The sequence below is a fragment of the Eucalyptus grandis genome, chromosome 7, assembly GCF_016545825.1.
Source record: "Eucalyptus grandis isolate ANBG69807.140 chromosome 7, ASM1654582v1, whole genome shotgun sequence".
Classification (NCBI taxonomy): domain Eukaryota; kingdom Viridiplantae; phylum Streptophyta; class Magnoliopsida; order Myrtales; family Myrtaceae; genus Eucalyptus; species Eucalyptus grandis.
The window spans coordinates 51951032-51970292 of record NC_052618.1 but is presented as its reverse complement, the minus strand read 5'-3'; the positions used below and the strand labels follow the sequence as shown (position 1 = coordinate 51970292).

The following is a 19261-nucleotide window of genomic DNA, read 5'->3' as shown; positions in this document are numbered from 1 at the left end:
GAGCCCTATCGCTGCAGATCCGTGGTCCAGACGTCGGGATCTCTCTGCCTGCAGGTCCGAAGCCTCGGCGCTCCCGTCCCGACGCCGCCGTGCCGCCCCGATCGCTGATCGACGGACCCCGCGCCACGATCCGATCTTTGCAGCCTGCGTGACCGACGCCAGGAGACTCGAAGCCCCTGCTCCGCCCGCAACACTGCCCTCCGGTTTCGCCGTGCCGCCTGCGTCGCCCCGAGCTGATTCCGAAGCCCCCTGGTGCCGCGCCGCCGTCACGCCATCCTCCGGAGCCTCGCCGGAACCCTAGCCGGCGATCTCCCCTCGCCGGACCGGCCACCAGCTTTATTTTCCTTTTTCATTTTCAGAAAAAAAGAAAAGAAGAAAGAGAAAAGCAAAAGAAATTTAGGTATTTTCTTTATCTTATTTTTGTTTTATTATTTTTACTTTTTTATTTTATCTTTTTAGTGTAATTATCCTCTTATGTGAAATTGATAATTCCATGATATGAAATTGCCTCGAAATTAGTGATTGTCAGTCCGATTTTGCGCCCGAAATCTAACTCGCAATTACTTAAAAAATGCCAATCCGATCTCCCGCCCGAGATTCGATTTGTGATTTATGTGAAATTAGCCAACCCGATCTCATCGTGAGATATGGTTCATCAATTTGGGTATCAATATGGCTTGATTTGCTGTGGTGTTACTAGGGGTGTGCATGGTCGGGCGGGTGGTTCCCAACCTAGAAGCAGGAACCGCCCGCTAAGGACCGGTTTCGAAAAATTAGAACCGGGATCCACCTGTTTGTTGCATGGATCCACCCGGACCGGACCGCCCGGTCCGGTTCGGTTCTGGGTGGATCCATGGAACCGATCTTGACGCGAAACAATTTTGATTTTCAACATAAAATGATTACGTGACATCAAAGCAAGCCAAAAAAAGAAAAACCAAATTTAAGTACGTGGAACAAAAATTCATTTGTTGCAACTATAAATGCAACCAATGAAGGAATAGATGTACGTAAGTTGATATAGAGGCAGAGAGAGTAGTAAGTGTTTAGTAAAAATGGGTCTCTCTTAAAGCTATGAACTGGACATATCCCTCATTAGGTTCGACAAAATATCACAAGTCGCACAAACAAATCAAAGGAGGTGAAATGAGGCACCATCCAAACACAGGAAAACAAAGGAAGTGCAACTAAACAAGAGTTTTTGAATACATCACCTTCATCATTATATTAATAAATAAACTAAACAACGAAAAAGCATAAGAATTCCCCAATATTTAGCTTTGTATTCATCCTGCAGCAAAAACAATTGCCACAAAACGATTGCTTTGTATTCTATTTTAGTATTTTTTTTAAAATATTAAAGGGAACCGGGTCCGGTCCGGTGGGCGGATCCGCCCGAGGAACAGGGAACAGGACCGGTTCCCACCGGTTCCCAAAAATTGGGCAACCGAGAACCGGACCGGTTCTCTCAAGAACTACCCGGTTCCGGGCGGTTCCGGTCCGGTTCCGGTCCGGTTCCGGGCGGTCCGGGCGGTTCCGGTATTTTGCACACCCCTAGGTGTTACTTAAATTAGTTTTCTTTAAAAAATTAAAAAAAAAATGTAGTTTTAGGGTTTGCATGCTCACAGTAGAAATTTTATTTCGAGTTTTTTCAAAAAATAAAAAAAATCAAATAAATTAATTTAGGTTGCTAGGTCTTTTTAAAAAAAAATGGATTGCATGTTTAATTATTTGGCAATTATCAATTTCGAAATTAAAAAAAAAAAAGGAAAAAGGAAAAACACAAAAAAAAAAATCAGTATGCATATGTCATGTAAAATTAAGGCATCCTTTGCACGTCATTGCATATTAGGGTAAATTGCATTTAGTTTAATTTTATATGATGTTTTTTCTTAATTTATTATAGGTTTAAGTATTTTATCAAATAGATTGCATTTTAGGATTATTTAGGTTAAGATAATATTTTAGTTTAAATTAGATTTGGTTCAACCTAATTCCTCATATAAATTAAATAGGATCTTAATCTAATTAAGTCATTTTCACATTTCACCTAATTTCGAATTTCTTAAAAAATACAAAAAAAGTCATAGGTTAAATCAATTTATAATTTAGGGTAAAATACATTCTATTAGGAAAAAGAAAAAATTGTCATATGCACGTCATTAGAGTTAGATTCATTGAGATGCATGTCATTTAGTATTTTCGCTAGGACCATTTAATTAGAAATTACATATCATTAGAATTAGGTCATTCAATTAATATTGCATTACATACTGCATTAATTAAGCGAAAACAAAAATAAAAATTGCGTGTTAATTAGAAACCATATCTAGGGTTGTTGATGTGGATTTTAATTTAACATTGTAGATGCTTTCGTTGCTTTGAGGTGAGTTATTTATTTATTTATTGTTTATATAGGTGTTAAATTGGTGGTTTGTGTACCCGCATGATCACCTTACATGTAGGAAAATAGACTTAAAATCAATCCAAACCGCTTGCTAAACATTTTTTCAAAATAAAAAGAAAGGTACCGAAAGGGTGTTAGAGAAATCTAGCGTAACCAAGTCCCCGAATCCTTAGTCTCTGGTTCGTAGGAGTAAAATGAAACTCCTGTTACTTTACTTGGGTTTCTAATTGACCCACCAAAAATATATTAGTGGCGACTCCTAATTGAAAATCAATTGCGTGTTAAGAACTTGAATCTAAGTCGCAAATTAGTATGGGCTTGGGAGAGCCCGCGTTAAATTTAGGCTTAATAATTCATTAGTCAAAACCTAAGTGGTTCACACCCGAAAAATTTGGTCGCGAGAGATCTGTAGTATATTTTCCTTGGCTTACCTGCTTGGAAGAACCGGAAACCGAAATTAGCCTAGTCACATGGAGATGGACAACTTGGAGAATGTATACGTCATTCTTAATCAATCTAACCCTATGGATAGGTCTAGATACACTTAGGTTTAATCTGTTATGGTAGAATTGAAAATATGCACACCGGGTGACATCAATTGTCTCTGTTGGTCAAAGAGTTGCGAAGCATTGGCATAGGAAGGCCAACTAGGGTTGCTTGTGTCCAGTTCAATTTTTAGTTCAGTAGGTTGAAATAGCCACCGGCTGTGGGCTTGTGCTTGCTTCTAATTGATGGTATTTCGAAGAGACGGCATAAGACAATCATATAAGAAATTTCTTTTCCCCTTATTTTTTTCCTAGACTCCGGATTGAGCTCTGTGAACATGTGATTTTGCTTTCTACATTTGCTGCATAACACTCTCAAGACTGAGCAGAATCAATGAATCTGGGGTTTGCAATTTGATATTGTCTTGAGTGATCCATGATGTAGCCTTTGCATGGCAAAATCGTTGCTAAATGTTGTTGCCTCTCTCTGATAAATGATGTTCCTTCTGCTGCAAAAGAACAATGAAAGTCATCATTAGTTTGCTTAATTGATACTTCTGACGGATCGGGAAAGAGAAAGAGGAATTTAATGGGTGGGTATGCAACAATGGTCCGCCTCTTTTGAATCATGGCGTTATGATGAATCAACTCCTTGCTGTTAGGATGTGACCATCATTGATGGATCTCATCATCTTTTATGATGATGTAATACTGAACATTTGAGGAATTCCCAACCACCCAAATGTTTCCAATTTCTTAATACTTATTTCCTTGTTTATTCCTTTTTCTTTTCTTTTCTTTTTCAAATTATGTTGGCTTTTCTTGTTTCTTTTCAGTATGCCCTTCTGCTCCACAATGCGTGTTTTGTTTCCATCTTTACAATGTAGTCTTACTTGATCTTCAAGATGACAATACTAATAAAAAGCTGACAAGTGCAAAGCCTTTGCCTCCTCACTTTTCATTGGGTTTACAGGATCTTTTGCAAAACTGCACTTTCATTGGATTTGCATGCATAGTGGACCACGGCAAATGCTTGAGACTTATATAGAAGATGCACGACATAAGCTAGAGTTGGTTTATGGTGAGAAAGATTAAATGTCATTCAGTTGCTGAATTGAATTTGGAAGCCTCACATCACCCGACTTCCTAAAGAACTCTTTAGTACTTAATGAGCGTGCTGTTATTGTAAGTGTGAAGATGGAAGATCAAGATGCCTTTGAGCAAGATTTTTTTCAACTGAAGCCTTATTATACAAATGCAGGGTAACTTTTGTCCTGGCGTTGCTTAAAATTGTTTATTCATACTCATGGGCATGTGCAATTGCAGACGCTACAAGGTATTAGACCTGAATTGCTAGATCATGGGAAAGAGTTCCCATCCTTATTGCTTTATTTACCATTTTGCACTCATCATTTTTATGTAAACTTACTTGAGAATTCTTCTGGTTGAGCAGTGGCCATATTCCACCATCTCCTCAAGAGTACCCCATTTGAGGTCTCAACCTGTTGAGACTCCTTGTGCAGAATGGAATGGCATATCAAACTTGAATTGCTTTCATTTGCCACCCTAGAGAATCCTTGCATCAAGCATGCTGTTGAGTTGGAGCAATCTTCATAGAAGGGGCCTATAATCATGTTTTGAGTGCTAGGCAGCAGTGCCTCATGAGACTCATGTTTATGTTATGGACCTTCTGGCCAAGACAGTCAGGTAATTACTGTGCCTTTGTTGTTAAGATGTTAAATCGGTCAAAAGATTTGAAGCTAGCTTCAACTGGATACGTTTGGATCAGAAATCAATAGAACTAGATATATGTCTCTTCCTATATTTGCAACAGAAGGTATTTTTGGAAATGTATAGCATTTTTTATGGGATGATTGAGCCATATACTTGTGTGGCTTTTTGTTGCTCTTGAATTAGAATACAAGAGTACGTGGCCTGTACTAATTGCTATCAACCATCGCAATATGCAAATAGAAGCATGAAGTGTGACCCATCTAGATTTCAAGGTTTAGTCAAGTAATGAGATTATCATACTTAAAGATTCTTTTTTGTGTGCTTACTCTGTTTTTTTTCCTTTGTACAACAGAGATGATATTGCTAGATGTAACGAAAAAGCATATGACTATTTGTCAATTAGTGATGCATGGCAAATGTTGCTATCATCCTTTGACCAAGAACTTGCAGAGTATGTCAAGAAGGTAAAATTTATAAGAGGACTTTAGATTGAATATTCTACCTAGAATTCTATTCTAATTGACTAATTAAGTCAATAGGATAATATACTCTCCTACATCAGTTCAAATCTTCGGAGGATCTCATAAAACCTCTTCTATGGAGTTGCTAGTTTATATCCTTTTCAATGAGTATGATAATTTATCCTATTCTGGGATCATAGACAGATATAAAACTTACACTTGTCACATCTACTTGTCATTTGGCCCTTGCTGTCACTCTGCTGGGGTCAAACTTGGCTGGTGGGTTCAGTACTAAAACCTCATGCTTGTAAAAGTGCTGATGTAGATAGTAAACAGTAGATTCATGTCCATGTAAAAAGCTGCAATGTGGAGCCTGAACATTTCTATCTCCGTTGGAATGCAGGAACATCCCGAGTGGGAGACTAAGAGTGGGTTTGCATATTTCCAGAAGGCAAAGGAATCTGCACCTTTGAAGGAAATTCCATCCCTGCAGCTTAGCAATCAGACTTTGAGTTACGCAAGAGAGTTGGAGCGGATTGTTTAGGACCTTCTGCCGTGCACGGTGGTTTGCATTGGTATTTGCACACTTCAGAGATTCATTATATTGTGCTAGTGGAGTCCTACCTTTTGCTCATTTCGAGAGACTTGATATTCTTTTTAATGTCTGTAACTTTATTTGATCATTATGATGGAATTTATCTTAGCGATCATGTTAGTACTCATATCCATGTCATTTTTTTCGAACACATTTTTGTATTTGGTCAGTGGGATATTATCCTTGTCTTGCCTGCTTGGAAGAAATAGATATTGAAATCAATGTTGTCACATGGAGATGGACAACTTGGAGAGTGCACATCGCTCTTAATCAAACCCTATGAATAGACCAAGATACAATTAGGTTTAACCCGTTGTTATAGTAGACTTGAATCTTTGCACAGTTGCTGATATCAATTGCATAGGCCAACTAGGGTTGCTTGTGTCCAGCTCAATTAACTTTTGAGTTCAGCGGGTTGAAGTAGTTGGTTCTCTGGCTGCGGGCTTCTGCATACTCTTGATTGTTGGTGCATGGATATGTTTGGTTTTAGGACCACCGGTGTGTTTGCCGATAGAGCCACAATCTCATGCTAATGACGAGCATTTCGGGCACCACTTTCCCAGAACAATATCTAAATGAGCATAGATAGAGATTGAACTAACTTTATGTCTTTACTAAGATCTCTTCCCTACACTTAAAAGAGTAGATTATGTATAGTGGTGTCATGACAAGCCTAGTATGTCGGCCAGAGCTGGCTTAAGGGGAAAAAGACAGTTTGCGGGATTTGGGAGCCGTGGCCAAGTGTATTATCCCCAACCAATATCTGAAGGACCAAATTATTAGTTCAGCACTCGAGATTAGTATCTCAGCAAAGATCTAATTTAACGAGCTGCAGCACTTGGCCCTCCATTAGGAACTTTCCAATTTTTGTTTGCATGCGTGACTCAAAACCCGCATTAAGATGATCTTGAATAAATAAAAACCAAAATATGATTATGTTCGGCTGTGGGATCTTTGGTCAATTAGAGGAGAACTCAAAGAACTCAGAAAATAAGTTAAAGTGTGTAGTTACATCATGAGCTGACAATATGTACAATCTGCTTAGCTTAGACAACTCCAATAATTAATGCGGTCAGCTCTATAATTTCTTTTTTTCTCCTGAAGGAAAAATTTAGCTCAATTGGTGACTGATATCTGAATCGGTCAAGGACCGACTGAACCACTAATATCAAAAGCTGTACATGGACTAAACGAATTCATTCGAGTCTTTTTTGAGGGAAATAGAGAGAAGTTGGCTCCCAACCGTACCAAGCGATTTAAGGGGCACTCACCCCACAATTAACACATGATCGTTCAAACCCAGCAGCACTTTTTCTTCTACTGCATGTTCCCCAATATCAACTTAGTGAGAATCGAATACCAGTGATTTTCCAGTTCCCAGCACTTCGTCTTTCTTAAGATATTTATTTGCCAAGACTTTCCTGCTAGAGTGGGACCTGAATGATCCAAGGGGGATATAATAATGAGCAGAAAAGTTATTGCCGGACCTATAAAGAAGGGGTGCTTAGGGCCTTATAACTTTTCTGGGTAGTGAAATGCACTTGAATTAGTGTGATGCTTGGGTCAAATAATGAACCATTATCGGAAAAACAAATGAAGTGATTCATGTTGGATCAGCAAACAAAGTAGCCAGCCCACTTTAATTTAAAGAACAGTGTCTTAAGGATGAAACCATCCTTAAAAGTGCTTCGGAATGACCTGCCTCCCTAGGGATCCGCGGACTTCAAGCCGCAAAAAACCATCTTGGCATTTCTTGGCCTTTTGAGTTACTTGTGTGGTGTACAAAACCTGCCATTCTACATGACAGGGTAGTGTCAATCTCCAAGTAGGAGATGCTCAGTTAAATTAACACAAAAATAAAGGAAGGACACCGCCCTTAAAAGAACATTCACATTCTCATGCGTGTCAGAAACGACTGAAGAAAAATAATGAATCTGTTATTGAATTCGTTAATTCCATAACCTCAAGCTAAAAGGAGGCAGTAAATACACAACAATATCAAGAACGTAGTCGGCTGGTTAATGAAAACTTCATTAGAAAATCTATTAGCAAGTAGAATGAACAACTGGCTAAGTAATGAAAACTTCATAAGAAAATGTAAGCATAAAGGAATATCCTGAGGAATCCATGTAACTCGGTTCATTGCCCTCCTCTATTGCATGAAGTTCTCGTACTTATGAGTCATTATTAAGTACCTAGAGCACAGTGCTAGAGCTAGGAATATCTCAAGAACGTAACCGGTCAAGGTGAATTATGGATTTTCCAAATGAATGGACACACTCAGACCTTCTGTGAAGCACAAAGCTGAAAACTCAATAGATAGTTTTGTATTTTCAATGAAGCTTTTATCTATTATGAAACAAAATCTGACCTGTTACCCCTGATATTCTGGCATCTAATATACTCACCTTTGCCCCATTCTGATGCATCTAGCCATTTTTTTTCCTTCTAAAAGAGTACTAATGAATAAATGTTTCAGTGCATCACAAACAGAATCGGGTAATTATTGTAGATCATGCGAAACATGAAGAGAAGGGAATCATGCTCCTCAACAGAAAAGAAAGAGATAACATGGCTAACAATGATGATTTTCAATTGTCGACTCTCTTTATCTGGTCAATGAAGAAAGTATTGACTTTAAATAAAAACAACGAATTGATTCATGGCATCTGCAAGTTCAAGGACTTATGGAAATCATCCCACATCTCATGAACATCCCCTGGACTTGTATCCTTAAAGCTCCGAATCACGATGTATTTGCAATGTATTTTGGTGAGTATGGAGTATCACCCAATTTCATCAATTGCAGAGCAGCTGAATGATAGGGTCGATGGGATATAAACAATGAGGGAGAAAATGTTAACAATCTATTGGGAGTTCAAGACTTTAGGCTAGGAGGTAAGGCAAATTACCTTCATATAAAGACTAAACAGGAAAAATAAACACTTTATAGAACACCAGGAAATGGATAAAATTGAACTGTATTCCAGGTACCTTTTAAAGCAGATTTAAAATTAGTAACATTATGCTGCTGCTTTTGCATATTTAATTTGTGAAGAGAATTGAAACTGTTTCCACATGCATTTAGATCCCTCAAAGATTCATGGTTTGCTTCACTGTTGCCAACTTCAACTAAATGACCAGGAAATTCCATCATCTCCCCAGGGCTTCCTTCTTCAGCTTTGTTCATGAACCTGCCATCTAAATGTTTCCAGCTCATATCATACAAGAAAACCTGGTAAAAGACCCAAATAAGATTTCAATCATCTAAGCCATATTTATGCTGAAAATTTTTTTTCACTAATCTGTTGAGAAAGGTATACGTCATGAAGAGGAAAACCAACTCATAAAGGAAGGAAGAGCTGAAATTTAATCCAGCAACAAGATAGCTGGTATCATTTAAGGGTAAAAATCAGAAGGAGATGTAGACTGGAGAGCTTGACCTGCCTAGTCATAGATCCACTGCTCGTACAACGTAAGAAGCCATCATGATATTTCTTCGACTTTTGAGTTAATTGAGTTGTATACAAAACATATGAATCTACATCAAAAGGAATATCATGTCAACTCCAGTGCCGAGACAACAATAACACTCTCGAATAAACCACATAGAGAACATTGAGACCATTTTTCTAAGGGAAGTTTGGATATATGCTAAAAAGCTCCAATGATTTTCAAGAGAAGCCACGAAAATATATGAAACCACCTCGATTGAGAAGACTTGATATACCAAGCATCGGAGTTGAGAGAATCTTTATTGATCTTGAAAAGACTCTGTATGTAATACAAAGATGTGCAGAAAATGTATCCCAAAGAAAATCAAGAACGGATTGACAATCCAGGAGATACATCAAGAGAAAGACACGGCCTGGCATGGCCATAGATGAGTCAGCAAAAGTCCAAACTCACCTGTCATGCTTGATGTCCTCGAGTTCGGACTCGCCTGCAATATGCCATACCTGTTCATTTCGTTCTTTTTGAATTCTAGAAATCGAAAAGCAAAAGAAAAGGCATGCTAAGTTGTTGTAACTAGCATTTGCATGCAATTAAGAGAGAGTTAGATTATGTAGGAATTCATCGCCAACCTCCAATAATTTTCTGTGATGGGCTGAGGCTGATTGTCTGCTGTTTATCCTTCTGCACTTTGGTCTTCTCATTTCTTAAAATGTATGCGAAGTGGATTATACAATAACACCAGTAGACAATCACAACATTGCGAGTGTACAAGAATGAGTTGTCAAATTTCAAACCAATAGAGACACCAGCATGAAGAAACAGTACAATACGGCACACCGATACGTTCACTAACTTGTTTCTGTGAAGGGAAGTTGTTCGCTTAGGAACTTTCTATGCTCAGCTGTGAATATAAGTATCATTAAGAGGCTTTTGCCCTCCTTCAGGCTCTCCAACGTCAACCAAATAAGCACTGAACGTCAGTGTCTCGCCGGAACAAACAACTTCATCATTCTTCAAGATCCTGCATTCCAACATCTGCTCGCTGTCGCTGCATGACCTGTCGAATCATCCAACCATCAATTACGGCATGGCCTAGTCCACTCAGAACACGCTCGATCAAGGGGAGCACAACGACCGAAACCACAGAAACAGAAACAATCGAAATCCTAAGGAATTATTAGCATATATAATACTATATTTGTTTGTAATTTTGACAAATGTATTCATTTTGCAGTTGCAAGTCGTATGTCATAGGTTTTAGTCTCCCCTAGGTTATGCTATCTTTTTAAGAAATTATTAGCATATATAATACTATGTTTATTTGTAGTTTTGACAAATGCATTCATTTTGTAGTTACAAGTCGTATGTCATAAGTTTTAAGGGAGATGCTATCTTATTAAGGATTTATTAGCATATATAATACTATGTTTGTTTGTAGTTTTGACAAATCCTTTAGCTATACAATCGTGCGGTTTCTGGAAATTTAAAACTCGATTTCCTCCATAAATTCTCTGATCTAAATGGCAGAGAAGTTTCCATATTTATACATTTTCTTGTTGGAGGGGCAACCGTCCGTTGAACTACCAAAGAAAAAAAGGGTAAACCAATGTGATCATGACATTGTAGGTGCTTGCGATGGGACGGATGCAACTTCTCGTTCTTGCTTTGGGTGGCATAGCCCGTTGCAGAAGTCCTCCTTTTGTTTGTAGTTTTGACAAATGCATTCATTTTGCAGTTGCAAGTCGTATGTCATAGGTTTTAGGGAAAATGCTCTCTTCTTAAGGAATTATTAGCATATATAATATTATGTTTGTTTGTAATTTTGACAAATGTATTCATTTTGCAGTTGCAAGTCGTATGTCATAAGTTTTAGTCTCCCCTAAGTTATGCTCTCTTCTTAAGAAATTATTAGTATATATAACACTATGTTTGTTTGTAGTTTTGACAAATACATTCATTTTGCAGTTGCAAGTCGTATGTCATAGGTTTTAGGGGAGATGCTCTCTTCTTAAAGAATTATTAGCATATATAATACTATGTTTGTTTGTAGTTTTGACAAATGCATTTATTTTACAGTCGCAAGTCATATGTCATAGATTTTATGGGAGATGTTATCTTATTAAGGAATTATTATCATATATAATACTATATTTGTTTGTAATTTTGACAAATGTATTCATTTTACAGTCGCAGGTAGTATGTCATAGGTTTTAGGGGAGATGCTCTCTTTTTAAGGAATTATTAGTATATATAATACTATGTTTGTTTGTAGTTTTGACAAATGCATTCATTTTGCAGTTGCAAGTCGTATGTCATAGGTTTTAGTGGAGATACTATCTTATTAAGGAATTCTTAGCATATATAATACTATGTTTGTTTGTAGTTTTGACAAATGCATTCATTTTGCAGCTGCAAGTCGTATGTCATAGGTTTTAGGGGAGATGTTCTCTTATTAAGGAATTATTATCATATATAATACTATATTTGTTTGTAGTTTTGACAAATGCATTCATTTTGCAGTCGCAAGTCAGATGTAATAGGTTTTAGGGGAGATGCTCTCTTCTTAAGGAATTATTAGCATATATAATACTATGTTTGTTTGTAGTTTTTACAAATTCATTCATTTTGCAGTCGCAAGTCGTATGTCATAAGTTTTAAGGGAGATGTTATTTTCTTAAGGACTTATTATCATATATAATATTATGTTTTTTTTGTAATTTTGACAAATGCATTCATTTTGTAGTTGCAAGTCGTATATCATAGGTTTTAGTCTCGCAAAACAATCCATGTGCGGATTCATTTAGTGCGATGGAAGTACGGAATTGCTCAGTTTTGGATGGGGGTTAGTTATCAGATAATAAAAACGTAGAAGCTTAATTTTTCAATGAAAAAACGCATCATCATTTTTTTTTTCTTAAAAAGAGAAATCGAAGTTGACGGGCTTTAAACTCCATTCCATCTTTCTCCCACCTTCTCCACCAAGTTCTCGTTCGGGGACGCCTAAGTTAAAGTTGGCCATTTTTGGACTTGTAGAGGTTTTCTCTACAAGTAAGTGCAAAAATGGCATCCGAAAGTTAGACTACGGTTAAGGAGGGACTCCAACTCCAGGCATTTAAGAGAGCATTCCCACGGCTTTTGGAGTTGACATACGCAAGGGAAGAAAAACAGGAGGGGAGAAACAGGGGCAGAGGGGTGCGCCTTCAATTTCGTCGCCGCCCACCGCCGGAATGACGAAGCCATTGGTTGCGCTCCTGCTTGTTTGCTCCTTTTTCATGAGTAGCTGCCTCGGAGGCACCTTGAAGAAGATGCACGTGGAGATCCAGAACAGTTTGTCGGCCGGAACCACTCTCACCGTCCACTGCAAATTGAAGGACGACGATCTGGGAACCCGTCAAGTGATGGACAGCTGGGAGTTCTCCTTCAAACCCAGCCTCCTCGTCAGAACCTTATTCTTTTGCAGCTTTTCGTGGCCCAGACGGTTTGAACACTTTGACATATACATGTAGTCAAGAGACGTGGTCTGATGCAACGAGAACGCCATGTGCGCCGAGGGCGAATGCACTGTGTGCGCTTGGAAGATCTTTCCTGATAGTCCATGTAGGCTCGGGGAAGAATTTGATGCTTGTTATCACTGGAATGTTTGTACCTAATCTTCCCCCTTCTGCGAATGTATGTAATCCCCAACCTCACAAACAAATTCTTCGTTATATCTGTTAATAGTCATATGATAAGTACTGGTGCTGTCAACTGTCAAAAACAGGGGAAGTTGTTGATGGAGTTACTACTAGTGCGGCCGAGAACAGAGGAAGGAAAGCTGGTGTTGTCGAGACCAGAGGAAGGAAAATAACGTGTAGCATGTTTATATTGGTTTTAAGCATGTAAAGTCGAACTTTCTGTTTTGCTTTCTGTTTTTCATCTCTCTTTGTGTGTTCATAAATTAAGGGGAGAGAAGGAAGAAGGTAGATGATTATAACAGGTGTACAGCTAAAGCTCGTCAATCACATGTCCAGTCTGATGCAAGTAGCTGTTGTAAACAAAAGATAGTAAAAATGTCAATTGCTTCAGTTTCTTCCTCCATGCCTCGTTCCACTGCTCTCTCCCTTCTCTCTTAGTCGAATTTTCTGTTTTGCTTTCTGTTTTTTGTCTCTCTCTCTCTGTTCATAAATTAAGGGGAGAGAAGGAAGAAGGTAGATGATTATAATGGGTGTACGGCCAAAGCTCGTCAATCATGTTTCCATCCGATGCAAGTAGTTGTTGTAAACAAAAGATAGTAAAAATGTCAACTGCTTCAGTTTCTTCCTCCATGCCTTGTTCCGCTGCTCTCTCCCTTCTCTCTCCTTCGCCACACTCGGCTTAACATTGGACGACGGGCCTCTAAGAATTGGGCCTCCCAATCCGTACCCGCATCCGTTTACAATTCCAACAAAATTATTGTCAGAGCGGGTAGAGACAGGCTTGAGCTGCCCTGTCAAGACACTGCAAAAGAGATGGGCTGAAAAAGAAATACATAAATGGGCTAAAGGAAAAAAAGAAAAGAAGAAGATGGGCCTAAGGAATTAAAAGATGGGCTTGACACACCGGCCTGCTCGATTTTTTTTTTTTTTCATTTTCATCATTTTTCTTTTTATATATCACTTTCCTTCATTTTTATTTCCTTTTCATTTGGTCCATTTTTTATGTTTTTTTTTTTTTTGGCTTCTTTTCTTTTATCCTTTTTTTATATAATTTCTTATAGTTTTATAAAATAAATGGATACATAAAATGTTGACAAAAATTTATGTGTCAACAAGTGACTAAACATAAATTTGTTATGGAAACCATTTATTTTGCATATTTGTAGTAGTTGAAGAAACAAATCTAATAATATCCAAGAAAGAGAAATTCATGAGGAATTGACTACCAATTTTAGACGTGGAAATTGGTCCAAAATTAAAATATTGATACCATGTAATCAAATGTTGGAAATTTACATATTGTAAATAAAAATAAAGTCTTTTACTTATACCATAAATGGGAAATCCTTGGTGCACTATCATAACCATGATATTCAAAAAATTCATTGATGTACTTGGTTACGATAAAACTTTGTCTACCGTCTTCACAAATTACTTGAAAGTTTTGAAAATATCGAAATATCAAATAACATAGTTTACAATTAGTCCATTTATGTAATCTTGAAGGGTACAATTCATTCGTTTTTACTCTCTTTAAATTTTACGAGATCATCTCTTTTACTTTTATTTATTACAAAATATTTGGAAATCTTCAAAATAGTGAATATCAAATACTGAACCATGCATTGATTTATTTTCAGAACTTAGAGAAATTAAGTCTTTACTATATATAGAAATTTTGGCTGAGAACAGCAAATGGATGATGGCTTCCACGTCTGCCTCTGGTTACTTTTCATTTGATTTGGAGGAGCTTTTGGCGTGAGTCATTTTTGAGACTTCATTCATGTCATGAGTTATGCGTTGGAACCTTCTACCTTAATTGTCATTTTTGGGACTTTAGTGTCACAAGAAGCTTTTAATGGAAAGAGGGATTATGATACTTGCACCCCCGTATGATCCAGAGATCATAAGCACGTCCCTTCTGGAGGGTCCCTTAACAAACCCTTTGAGAAATCAAGTAATTGCTGCTTGAATTTTTTTATTTTTTTTAATTTTTGGGTTGAAAAGAAAGGGTACATTGAGTTATTACTTCCCATCTTTTTTTTTTTTTAGTATGAAAAAGTCATAAAAAAAACTCCAACTTTACCCGCTAAAATATATTTATCCTAAACTATTTTTTTATGACGCCAAAAACCTTAAACTTGCACCAATGTAACACATTTATCACAAATTTTTTTAATGACACCAAAATCCCATATTATGCCCATGTGACACATTTATCCCTAATTTTTGAATTAAATATATCACACAGGCAAAAGTTTAGAAACAACAAGTTTTAAGTAGTCCATGATAAGAAGGCACTCCTCCTAGTCCCAATTGATGTAATCTGATCTGTAGACCCGCTTATCAGAGCTTCCAGCATGGTCGGACTCATGTAGCAAAAAGTTCACATATCTATGTCTTCACTCGAAGTTGCAAGTTGGAACACTTCAAGTATGGCAAAGCCCGTAACAATTCGACCAGCATGATCTCTACAAATGCTAGTTACGGTGCCATCCCCAGCGGAACCCTAGTCTGCGATGTGATAAAGGTGGGCACTTTCCTTGTTTATGATGCATGAGAGTTCCATTTTCTATAATTTGCTTGCAGGAAATATGATGATTCTAGAGTCATTGCGGAATATTCGCTCTGGCTCGAAACACAGAGTCACGGTTAGGGGTGAGCATGGTCCGGGTTGGTCCGGGCCACCCCCTAACCCTAGGACTAATCCGTACAGTGTTGGTCCTTAGTTTTTAGGACCGAGGACCGACCCTATTGAGCTTGGGACCAAGGACCGGACCAACCCAATGGATTCGGTCCGGTTCCAGGGTCAACCCGGGACCGATCGATAATTTTTTTTTTGTATACTCCCTAAAAAAGCAAACCTATGAATTCAAATTACACATCTATCGACAATGCGGCATTGTGCAACTAAACTATAAATACCAATACATATTTAGCAAATTTAAGATGACACAATAATATAAATTTCATACCTGCTAACCACTCATCGAGATATGGAACAACATGTAAAGTTCTTATAATCATCTATCTTTAATATTCATAACATTCCTGCGTTTGATCATGTAAAGTCCACTCAACCAAAAAATGAGCTTCACACCACTTGACTAGCAAATCACCGTAGTAACTGCAGTACTACTCTACTCTTCAAAAACTTCTACCATTTGATAGAAATTGAAAAATAAAGTGCAACTGAAATTCATTAGTAAAATACAATTAAATCATAAAAAGTTTAAAATACTTAATATAAACTATGAATATATAACTTTACATCTTGTTAATTCACTTGAACTTCTAAAAATCTAAAAACAAAACAAACGACACATAATTGATACTCAACAAAAGTTTTAAATTAAAATTACTATTAGTGCTATTGATAGAACATCCCAATATAATATAATATAACATATATTTTACTTATGTTTGAATATATAAAAGAATGATATATAATATAATATAATATACATGGTTGGTCCAGGGTTGGACCGACCAAAAACTCTTAGGATCGAGGACCAACCCGCACAGTGTTGGTCCTAGAATTTCAGGACCAAGGACCGACCCAGTCCCCTTGGGAACCGGACCAGGACCGGCAGGATTGGGCCGGTCTAGGGTCCGTCCAGGGTCAACCCTAGACCACTGCTCACCCCTAGTCACGGTGGGATATCCAGCGGTTGAATATTTGCTTTGGCTTTGGCGTAGTGTAGTTCCATTCCCCATCAAGAACTGTAACTTCAAAGAATTTTTACTTGGCCATGTTCCCAATTTTCTTGTAAAAATGTATTTATGATCTTCTCAATCTTTTGAATCATCAGCGATTCAGCAGTGTATTATTGGAAGCCTCGAGGATTTATAGCTAAGTTTAGCTATTTTCTGTTGATTGCCCAGATGAGTGATAATTAATGAAGTTGAGTTCTCTATACATTTTTGCTTAGAGAACTAGAGAGTTCTTTCGGACAGAACGTCTGCCACATGCACAAAAGAAAGTAGAAACTTCAAGCAATTTTACCTTTCTATATCTGCTACTTCATCAACAGAGTACTATTCAATCAAAGGCAAAGACTAGGTTTTGAGGAGCATCCGGTAAGAAACTATTGTACTTGGTTGCCGCTAGAAAATTCTTGATCTTGCCTTTGCTAATCAGTCATTTCTCTTTAGGTTAATTAGAATACTGGAGGTCGTTAACATCACCTTCAAACAGATGCAAAAGACTCTCCAGATGATTTGCACTACTTGGCTATGAATTCATTTAGCCGAATTACTTGACTATGAAGACATGAAGAAAACCTAGATGAGATTCCTCTTACAGAAAAGTTGCATCATGTGTTTCAGCTCCAATCCTTGCAGAAAACACAAGCAAACTGGAAACTGCCTATTAAGCTTCTTATGAGATTGTCGATAATATGGCCAAAAGGAACAAGAAGAGAACTTGTACTGCCTCGAAGAAGGTGAAGCTTCTTGCCTTCTTGGTAATGTACACGCACAAAAATTTCCATAATATACCTGATTGCCCCCAGAAAAACTAAACCTTGATTGAACTGCCTCAAAGAAGCTTTCAAGTGATGGGGACTTCTTATTAAACTAAATAACATGAAAGCATGAAGTCTAGAGACTTGGTCAGGAGGGTACAAAATCTGGTTTATCTACCCTTTTGATGAATAGGATTAATCATGGCTGGCTCACGTTCTAAACCTGCCAATTGATTCAGAGACTGCTTACGTTGTGGATGCAATTGAAAAAACTTATGTACAACGTACAAAAATGTAGATGCGACCCCCCTAAACATCTTCTGTGATCCACAGAATTTAAAAAGGAATCTGCCAGTTGGCCTAACATGCCTTACTTTCCAATTCAAGGAAACATCAGTCCTGAACAGAGGAAGGCATGTAGCAAATCAGGTGGATGTGTGTGTTTTACAATGGATAACTACGACTACATACTTCAACTTGCACTCAGGGCCATGGAAAAAAGATCAGCAGCAAGAATCTACCTAATCTCTTGATACAGACTAAAACAATATTATGCTATCACTACAATCTTATTCTACTCGACAGAATCAACTCCTCAAAATGCTTCACCACTTTCAGCTCCAATTCAAGCCTCTGTGGACCTAGGCTCGGGCAGCATGGGCTTGAGGAAACCATATTTTAACAACCTCTCATGGGGACTTGAGGAAACCATATTTTAACAACCTCTCGTGGGGACTTGAGGAAACAATGTTCAAGTTTTTCTTTTGATCGATAACCTGCCTTCTGTCTTCCATAATCTCTTGGGCATTCTAAGTGGAATGTATCGAGTCCAGGATCTTCTCTAGAATTTTGCTGTTGTTTTGGAGGTTTCTCTGTTCTTATTGGTGGTCAATTGCAGATTGCAATTGCAGGCACTTCTTGCTCCTGCAAAAGCCATTGCAACTAATGCAGGAGTGGATGGCAATATTATAGTAGAGTCAATTCCGAACATGTGATTGGGAAATCAGTTACAATGCAATGATGCGAAAATGTGAAGATCTTCTCGTTGCTGGAGTTATAAATCCATGCAAGGTTTCATGCTGCACGCTACAAAGTGCAGTCTCCATTGCAGGGATAGTCCTGACTACCGAAGCGATATTGATGTAGAAAACAAAAACGCCCAGGCCACCCGTTCCACTTTTGCCCAGGACAACACCTTAAAAACGAATGAGCGGATGCTTCATTGCTCAAGATAAATACCAAGTCAAAGCACTCCTTGATAAATATATATCTGTGCTTCGTGGATGCGTGCTTTTCCAAATGAAGATGGGTACGATATGTTTCAGAGAACTGGAGAGGTGTAATCTCACTTATCTAGCTGGTCTTCAAGATCCGCAGTCATGATTGAAGAAACTGAGGTTGGATAGTGAAAGCCAGATAGTTTCTCTGAAATGCTTAATGGTAGTCACATTTCTACAATCTGAGGAACATGTGAAAATCTCTGTCAAATAAATATTGTTCAAAAAAGTGTTCTTCAGCCAATGCTCTCCAGTGTCTTATAATTTTGTACTTTCTTTTAAGACCGAACAATGCCTTGTACTGTGAAGATAGTTATTGTGCTATTTTCATCCAAAAAAGACAATCCTCATGAGTCTGATACCCTTATAAGAAGCTTTAGCAGCATCACAAGCATTGAGGAAGGTGCATTGGTGGCTAGAGAAATCGGCAAGCATCATTCCCATGGCTTGCCTACTAGTGACACGTGATGAACGCATTTGTTTTCACCCACGTCGTTGTCATTGCCATTTTGCAAAGTAATGTAAGGGGTATGTCATCAGTTGCATCAGATGAATAATCAAAAGGGGAAAAGATAAAATGAAACAGGTTTCTCTAGGATTAGTGCTCCACAGAGCTTTACTTATTTCTGGATTGTAGGTGATGACGCTGGATTTCGATTGCCATTTGTCACCATTAGCCAGAGTCATCGATTTCGACTTCTGTTTT

General features: G+C 37.9%; 1 long non-coding RNA gene and 1 pseudogene across 1 annotated transcript; one reads left to right on the top strand and one right to left on the bottom strand.

The window, feature by feature from the left end:
• Positions 1 to 4089: 4089 nt before the first annotated feature.
• LOC104446052 lies at positions 4090 to 5693 on the top strand (annotated as a pseudogene).
• A 2827-nt stretch (positions 5694 to 8520) lies between these two features.
• LOC104443873 lies at positions 8521 to 9933 on the bottom strand. The gene is made up of 3 exons (XR_005553226.1): positions 9768 to 9933; positions 9592 to 9666; positions 8521 to 8917 (listed from the first exon to the last, which is right to left on the bottom strand). It is a non-coding gene; the product is annotated as an uncharacterized LOC104443873 (long non-coding RNA).
• Between the last annotated feature and the right edge of the window lie 9328 nt (positions 9934 to 19261).